This window comes from Papilio machaon, chromosome 6 (assembly GCF_912999745.1).
Source record: "Papilio machaon chromosome 6, ilPapMach1.1, whole genome shotgun sequence".
In the NCBI taxonomy this organism is placed as follows: Eukaryota; Metazoa; Arthropoda; class Insecta; order Lepidoptera; family Papilionidae; genus Papilio; species Papilio machaon.
Genome location: NC_059991.1, coordinates 3,971,655 through 3,981,650, shown reverse-complemented (window position 1 = coordinate 3,981,650; position 9,996 = coordinate 3,971,655).

The window sequence follows — 9,996 nt, the reverse complement described above, 5'->3', positions numbered from 1 at the left end:
ATTAAAAATGTTTTGCTATGCCTGTCTATCTCAATAGGGTTAATAATTAACAACCATATGATGAGGATCATTGAAACATGTTTAAAAGTATCGATATAAAGCCTAAAATCGTCTAAGCTTCCAATTTCTAATCAATATAAATTCATCTTAGAAAGAATTTTATCTCTTATATATAAAATTATCGTGTCACAATGTTAGTACTATACTCCTCCGAAATCGCTTGGCCGATTTTTATGAAATTTTATATGCATATTCGGTAGGTCTGAGAATCGGTTACTCTCTATTTTTTATAGCCCTAAGGGTTATAAATTTGTAATAAGGGGTATAAACATAGTCTGGAAGAACACAACAACTACTGATTAAAAAAAAATTAACTCCACGCGGACGGAGTCAAAGGCGACAGCTAGTTTCATATAAAATTGCATTAGAATAAGTTCTTTACCTCATTCCACAGAGTGTTAATTGATAAAGGTGTAATAATAAATCGTTCTGAAGCCGGCCGGCTCACCGCGCTGTGGTGTACGGCGAGCGTATTAATCATGTCGCCTTATTGTTCCATATTATTTCCATTATAATGTACCTATTAATTTACTCATGTAATGTTATTTTTTGTAGTTAAAAAAGGCAAAGAATGACTACTCCTGCTTTGCTACAAATACTAAAGAAACATCCATTGCTTTTTAAATAGGAAGTTATCGCAAAACAACTTCATATAAAATACCACCAATGATACATCTACTTTTATTGTTATTTTGTTTTTTTTTTATCTTAGCTACAAGCTAGTGCTAACTTAATAGTAGCCATCTAAATTTTTGGATACAATCTTTATATCTAAAACTTATCTTGTGAATGCTGTGTACGCCTGTTATCCGTATGTTACCTACTCCGTTTTTATTGTCTGTGTCTTATTTGTATCTGTTCGTAACTAACTGTAACTAATATGAGGACATGGTTTACTTTTATAGTTGTTGATATAGGATCTAACATCTGCGACAGTCGGATTTGAAAACTACTGCACAAAGAATTGATGAAATGTCTGTACGTTTTTAGGTGTCGCTATGTAAATGTTTTCATTATCACTATAATTAACTATGGCTTATCGTTACTTCAAAAGTAATGGTAACCTATTCGTATAATAGAATTTTTCCATTAATTTGAACAAAAGAGGTACAAAATAAGTTTTGCATAAACAAAAGAAAATCTACTTATTTTGCTATTTCTAGTAGATGTCGCCCGCGGCTCCGTCCTCGCGGAATTAAAAAAAAAAACTTAATACGTAACCTATATGTTTTTCCAGACTATGTTCTACATCTGTGCCAAATTTCATCAAGATCCATTGAGACGTTCCGAAGATAACTTCAAACAAACATCCATCCATCCATCTAAACATTCGCATTTATAACATTAATATGATTTTGGCGAATTCGGGTGGCCGCTTGCTCGTTTGCCACCTTATACTATAAAAAAGTGAACGTCAGTTATCAAAATAATTAAAAGGATTAAGACAAAATAACTTATTTAATAAAACTTTTACTTAAACGTTATCTATATGTATAAAAGAAAGTCGTGTTAGTTACACTATTTATAACTCAAGAACGACCGAATCGATTTGACTGAAAATTGGTGGGCAGCTAGCTTAGAACCAGGAAAAGGACATAGGATAATTTTTACTCTGTTTTCTATTTTTTTTTATTCCGCGCGGACGGAGTCGCGGGTAAAAGCTAGTTAATTATAAATTAGCTAAGAAACAGTTCAAAGGCGGGAACCAGCGCCAACTTTTGTAAGAAGCCCGTGAACGTTTCTATTATGAAAACGTAACTATGAATATAACTGAAGACGTGAACTGAAAATTGAAAAGTTACTAAAGCCTTTACTGCAGTAACCCAGTGGAAATATAGTTTAATAATAACGAACATTTTTACTGTGGTAGGTTTTTTAAATATAGAATAGGAAAATTTATATTTGTAATATTTTTCTATTTCAATGAAAACAAGAGTTTGTTTAAGCAATCGTCACTCTACTTCCATGATTAAAAGGTAAAAAAATATAGTAATAACACGACATACATAGGTAAAAAAAACAGACATCCTTCGCCCACTTATCGTGGTTTTCTGATACCAAAATCTCTGTATAAAATATATTAATCATACCTCTCATTATCTTTGACAAAAAACAAACATAATAGTATGTTTTAAAGTGGATCTTGTAACCAAAAACAGTTTATTTTACAAATAGAAATGACAAAGTTAAGGTGAGAATGACATTTAAATTTTTGGGACTTACAACAAATCTTTGGGACCTTTTTACCAAACTTTCAAAAGTTCCCATTATGAAGCTTAAAACGCGAAGTCTCCGAACTAAAAGTTGAAAACTTGTAGTAACTTAAGCGCTTCTTTGTGATCTGCTTTGAGAAATACAACTCCATATTCCTTTGTGAACATTTGCGCAGAGATGAGGGTGACAACTTATTCCGTCATACTTGTATTTTTATTTAGCGTAACCGCACACATATTCATGAATCTTGGCTTTTAATATCACATAGCTTTGTTCGCGACATTTAAACGTCAATATGTGTGATATAAAATGGAAAAACTACAAAATATCTTTGCGTTGCGTTCCATAGTAAAATTATAAATATTGAAATTACATATAATCTGTGGTGCAGATTATATAGAACTACAGAAGTTGCGGGGAACAGACAGAAAAATATGATAGGATTAATGTAGCATTAAACTGCAGGCTGTCCTTATTATGACTTTATTGGTTTACTGGGTCAGACGATGTCCGTAACTAGTTAAGTGAACCGATAATCCAATTTTTGCAATTTGCACCTTGCTGCGATTGTTTTAAAGAGCATTTACACGTAATTGAAGCTAATAGGTTGCGTTAAGTGAATATCCAGTGAGAAAGTCGATAAGGGGTGGACCTTCGTACTTTATAGTGGTCATTTACATTATCCATACGAAGGTGTTTAACATAGATCATTTAAAATAATATTCACCTTACTTTATAATGATTTTATAAACAGTTTCAAATTAACGCTGCCATAAAGGTCATAATAACGTTTTATTAAAGTGTTTATAACATGGTGTTTTATTTTAATGAAAGAAGGTAACATTTTAGAGGATTCCGTGTGGCAGCAAAGCGTTTTGGTTTAGATCCAACATACTTACCTGACCTCATAATTATTAATATTAGAAAGACAACCACTAAAGTCTTAGGTTTTGTTAATAAGTTCAATACTATATGCATTGTTACATACACCATTATTTTTTTTTGAAAAAAAGAGTAGTAAACCAGTAGTATTTCATTAGAATTTTTATAAAAATCTCACACGAGAGCTTGATGAGGGACATCAAATCTTTATCGCCAACCCTCTTGTCAAGCGCCAAGTATTGACCCATTTAAAGCAGTAAACCAGCGGTATTATAACGTTTTTATTAAATCTTTTTGCTCTGAATAATGTAAGAACAATCCCAGAAAAATCAATGAAATCTGCGTAATATAAATAAATTAAATAGTTTTATATCAAGATCTGTAATTGATTTCGAGGAAAGGATTTATCATAGTCATTGTATCACGTTTTTAAAGTTTATATCGTTAATGATACCTTGTATTGCTAATAAATATGTGAGTTTTTTAATATAATTAATTATAGTTTTACAACTGACAAGACCTGCCTGTAGTATTGGCAGTAGCCATTGGCAGTGGCTGTAGCTTGGAGTTCCTTCAGGCATATTATTTTTTGTGTCTAAGTAGCTAGACAAAAAATATCTAAATTATTAACGTTAGATTGTATTTTCATTTTATCGTTTTCACAACGGATATTTAAATTTAAATCTAGTTATAGAGTTCCAAAGTTAAATTGTTTAAAAAGCAGCAGGTATCGAAGTTTCCACCTCGCAGCGGTTCATCGAGAAAATTGAAATCAAATTTACTTTCTACCCCCGAAGCCATTTAAACTTCTACTTAATCAACTTTGCTATTGACATGATAAAATTGATCTCCAAATAGTCGATCGGAAATTATTTATTGGGTGGAATCAATTTTTTTTTATAAATGTCAACGGAGCTAACGACTGATCTTGCTTGATCGTTGGCATGATTGATAATTTTTATCAAAGGATTCAAGACACTTTATCTGTATTTTAATGTGTAAAATTATTTTATACATATATTTTGTAGGATAATCTTCAAAATACTTAAAGAAAAACTCTTTGTAATCGACATTATAATTATTTGCTACGTAACTTTTTAATAAAATCAAGCTCAAAACTTCGTGAGTCATTAGAAATTCCAAAATTAATAAAATTGGAGTCTGTGTGTAATTTAAAAAATATTTATTTATGTTGCTAATAACGAAAAAATAGTTTTTTTTAATTTTTGTCTGATTGTCGACAAAACCGCGTTTGTGCCGGCGGGACCGATTTTGGCGGGACTTTTACTGGACTTTTACGAGTATGTGTGTTAAACTTAGTCTTTTTCTTTCTATTTATTCTGCACTTAGTCGTAGGTAACAGCTAGTTTTGCAATAATATTAATGAAATTTTATCTTTCAACAAGTACGTTACACGAGACGTACGAATATAAATTAAACACATTAGTGTCAGAAATAACACCAGCTACTAATTAATAATTAATCGGATCGCTGATACATTAGACATGTGTTACAATTCAACATCAGCCTTGACCTATGCCGAGTGGCGCGCCTTAACTACGTGGATAACCTTCTTGAATATTGCATCTCCTACATTATGTATACATAACACCTCTATCGATGCAACCAAGGTTAGATAACAATCAAATTATTCAGTGGGCGAAAGCAATTACTTTAACGAACTTACATATTTTCATAACACTTCATCACACACTGCAAGTCAAGGCTGATATGAAATGTACTTGATATTTCCACTACATTTTTGACTTATACAAAGTGTTATGAACATATCATTAAGTTAATATGATATTATTTCTTTGCTTTAAATGAAAAAAGTTCATTTTACCAAGACATTAAAAGAAATAAAAAATATATTAAATGTGTTCGCTACAAGTAAGTCTGACTATTGGAGAAAAATAAAATAACATTAAGTAATTTATAAGTTAATATTATTAAGGCAGGTGGCGAGTGTTTTTCTCTTATTTACTCGTTATATGTTATAAAGACAAACGTGATAGAAAAACCTTTTGAGTATTCATTTCCAAAGGCAGTGTTTGAAAGCTTTTATAAAATTTAGGTTACATTTTTCAGGCGCGAGGGTCGCCGTTGTTATTGGCAACGCGTTACGTACTGGCGCACTGGAATATAAAATGTGCGTCGATTACTTTTTATTGCTACATAGTATAACCTATTTTATTTTTTTCAAATATCAAATGTTCCTGTACTGCCAAATATATTATTTTGATGTATTTAGTAACACTCCAATAAATATGTAAAAACTCGAGTTCGTAACTAAGTTTTTGTTAGGCTTATTATTTCGCTAAAGTAAGCAATATTATTCGAGAGAATTTTGATATTTCTCGAGCTGAAGTTTCAGCGAATCGTGAAATATTGGGCGTCGCCCGCGGCCGCCCTCCGAGCTCGATAAAACTTATTTAATAATAAGAAATGCTCTGCCCTTAGCGAAGTACGCCTCCTGCTCCTGCCGCGTGATCTGACTTCTCATTAAGAATTAATAGAAAAATAATTAATATCGTCATATGAAGACCTTTATTACTTTTAAAACTATAGATTGTTGTAAAAAAATAATTTTATCAAGGATATAACTTAATAAAACGTATTAAGTGCAAAGACCAAGTTTTGATTATCTAAGCCTGCGCCTTTTGTTTAAAAAATTTATATATTTAAATATTTTATTAGTTATGTGACAATAGTATATACCAAATGTATCTGTATCATACAAAATTTTTGATCATAAATAATTGTATTTGGGATCGACGTCACATTTAAAGGGCAAAAAAGTTTTTAAAAGTAGGTTAAGTATGATAAAGACAAAAGTTATTCTTCTTTAACATTCTTTGTAATTTGTCTGAAGGATCCAAAAATAAAATATCGGAGCATAGCTCAGCTTCGCACATTGTTTGAATTTTAAAGCATCTATCGACATGCTTTGACAAGAGAACGAATGGAAAACAAAGTTGGGGACACGAGGACATGACTTCTAAATGGCGACTGGCATAAGAAAAATATGTTTTTTTGCGGATGTTTCGGCAGTGAAAACTTACGGGTGCGTCGTATAAACATGAACAAAATGTAGTATTATGATCTAATCACGCATACTTTTTATTTTCCTCCCATCTTTTATATGAATGTTTTTATATGGATGTTTTCACAGTCTAGATTTACAAAAAGAAAAATAATAAACTAATAAAATTTAAACAATCTCGTTTATTTGACATGACAGGAATAATCATTTCGCGTTGGCAATTTGCACGTGTTGGCTGTAAAATATTTTAGTTATGTTTTAGTGCTCATCAATATGCGGACCAGCGGGGCGAAGGCGACATTCTGTCTGCCAGGCGCTCATTTCAGCTTATATCTATTACTGTGAACCTTAAGTGCATACTTGAATGTATAAAAAGAATAATACTAGCGTAAACTAGATTTAGTTTATTTTATCGCATACAACTGAAGTTAGCAAAATGAACTAGCAGTAGCATTATGCATAGGTAATCATATCAAAGGAACATTTGGTGTTATCTTTCTAAGTAAAAAAGTTAATTGAACATTATATGGTAAGTCCAACAATTAAGTTTAATATTTTCATTATCACGTCTCCATAAAGGGTAAGCTTTGAGGGTAAAGTAGACACACAAGTACTTTGTGTGATAAAGCACGCACGAACGCCACGGCGAATTTCGTCATACCCTCCCTTTGTGTCGCGGCTTTGTGCGCCTCATAGAAATAAATTCAACAGCAATTTATGTTTTTCTCACTCAGATTATACGTACAAATCATTTTTTCCTCTCTGATCCTCTTAACATTTATCATACCTACTTCACACGCCTTCCTTGTCAATTTTAGAAAAAAAAAAATTCCTCCAAAATGTAAGATTTAATATTCTACTTTCATGTATATGTAGGTACAAAAATCAAAGGATATGACAACATTTAATATAGGGAATCCGCTTAGCTGTAACTTCAAGGATTTAAAACAGGATTACCCTAATTCTAACAATCGTTCACCAAATGTAAGTTGCCTAACTGTTGAGTCTGCTTTAGTAGGTTACATGTCTAAAATGAGATAGTAAGAACGTAGAACTACGTCAAAATCTATTATTGAGGTGTCCGATATCAGACATTATAAGTAAAAAAGTATTTTATAATAACGAAATAAGAGCGTTGAAATATTAAAATGGGAAAATAAGAAGAGTAAAAACAAAATGACATCAACATTGGTAATGTTTAAGAATACCAAAAAAATTATCAATCATCAGCGAACATGTTTTCCACGATTTTTCACAGGAACGTACCAATATCATGCTCCACACAACAATATTAATGTTTAGAATAAATAGGGCCGGATAAACGAGCTTATGTTTCGATAATGGCAACATTATTCTCGTAGACGGCTATCCCGTAGCTTCTAGTTATGATCCGCCCGATCGTAGCCGACATCAAAGAATCTAATCCCGCTGAGCCGGGATTAACATCAATTTCTTTTGACGTCCAGAGTTATTAGGAAGCTATTTGACAATGTCGTCCTTTGAGTAACAAATACATCTACCTGAAGATATACATCAAAGATGGGCTTGGATATTTAGCCAATTTTATATTATGTATCGAGCACCTCGCCGCGACATCGCACATGTTGCATTAATTCCAAATATTTTTCTATATCGTTATATATTTTTTAACTTTGACCTTTGATTTCGTCATAGGGATTTAATAATTATTCAATAGCCTTTAAGAATAATAAAAGATTTAACTGTAAATAATCTACAATCATCAAAAACTAGCAGATACAACGAGTAAGATGTTTTCGAATATGGATGTGTTCGAATAGACATGTTTGGATGTTAAAAAACACATAAAATAATAATAATAATAGTTGATATTAAGGGTATTATTTAACCAAAAGCAAGTTCCCTACAGTAAGTATTTATAACCTTGTTTACTGCAACACGAAATAGGCCGGTCACACATTAAAATTTACATACGACGACGCAAAACGCAAGGTAATAACTGGCGGAGCAATAAATTCACTTGTCAGATAGCGCAAATTTACCATACGATATGTATAACTTCTGGTTAATTTTATTTTAAGAAAATTAGAGTAATAAAATAATTTTATTTCATCACAACTAATGTGGTGATTGATAAAGAACTTTGTCCGGAACACCATGATATTAAGGTCATAGTGTAACAAACTCATTTGCCTTGCACAAAAAACCAGGATGAGATTGGGGAGTCCAGTAAATAAAGCGACAAGGGGACAAATTAAAGGGTATTTTTGGGAAAATTTTACACGTAATATTGAATGAATATATTGGGAATAACAATTATATGTACAAAATGCTACGATAACAATAATATAATTGTAAATAAAATGAATAAAATGTATTTTTAAGAGAAGTACCATTGGTATTTCTATTACTATACTTTTAAAAATACAAAATCTTGTAGGCAATATTGATCAAGCACCCATATCTACGTCAACCAACGAATTACTGACATATCGGAAGCTTACTAAAATGAAAATCACACACACATAGGCACTAAGAGCGATATTTCTGGTAAATTGATTTCATTCGACGAGATTCGCTTCCAGCATCGCAAATTGCGAAACGGCCGCAAATGCCGGCTGGCGACCGCACAGCTAGTAAATCAACCGCTCTTACACATTTCATACGACGCATTTCCATGTTTTACTTATATTTTATACTATGCTTACTTTTGCAAAATGAAAAACATGTTGTCAATATATATATACATATTAATAAAATTGGAGTGTCTGTTTGTAATATCGAAAAAAAATATTTTGCATAAATGATCTATATTGCGTAGCTGATAATTAAAATCCATTTTTTTCGTCTGCAAAACGGGTAGACCGATTTTGACGAGACTTTGACTGGAACGTAGCTGTTGCACACGAGCATATTGTATGCTATTGTTTTTTCTGTGCGTGCAAAATCGCGGGCCTCCGCTATACATTCTTGTTAATTTGCAATTTTCATAAATAATTTTTTGACATTTTAAGATTTAAAATATTAATCTTACTTCTTATATTCTTGAAAATTTCCTACCATTGATGCAGGATAGAAATTATGTATACAATAGACTACAAATAAAGTAACGTAAGTAACGAACATAGTCGTTTCACAATACGAAAAGTTGGTAAATACTAAATACAAATCTGCTAGCACACAAGGGGAAAGTAAAAATGTTTACTGTTCGCCCATGTTTTTCACGCTCGTTCGAGTATACTCTCAGAATTTGATCGTGTTATGGAAATGTCCGACGAATTTATTCAAAGATTTCTTATCGTATGGATATTTGAATATTGTTATTAATGAAGTCGTGGTTTCTTTATAAAAAGGCTTCCATGAATTACAAGATTTCAAGTTGTAAAAGTACAATGGGTGCTCATCCAAAAGATCTATGAGTCACTCATTTCGAGAGCTCCTCGGGTTGAGTCTTTGGTCGAGCCATTAGTTTAGACGGATCACCAGATCGAGAGGTGCCTGAACTCTAGGAGGGTTATTTATAGATACCGGTTCATATCACCGTAATGAATATAAACTAAAAGGTGTCACGAAAATGTTTATATTATAATAATCTATATATATAAAAGAAAGTTGTGTTAGTTACACCATTTATAACTCAAGAACGGCTGAATCGATTTGACTGAAAATTGGTGGGCATGTAGTTTAGAACCAGGAATAGGACATAGGATAATTTTTACCCCGTTTTCTTTTTCTTTTTTTTTTTATTCCGCGCGGACGGAGTCGCGGGTAAAAGCTAGTGTATAATGTTTCTGTTTCGTAATGTCATGTTCAAA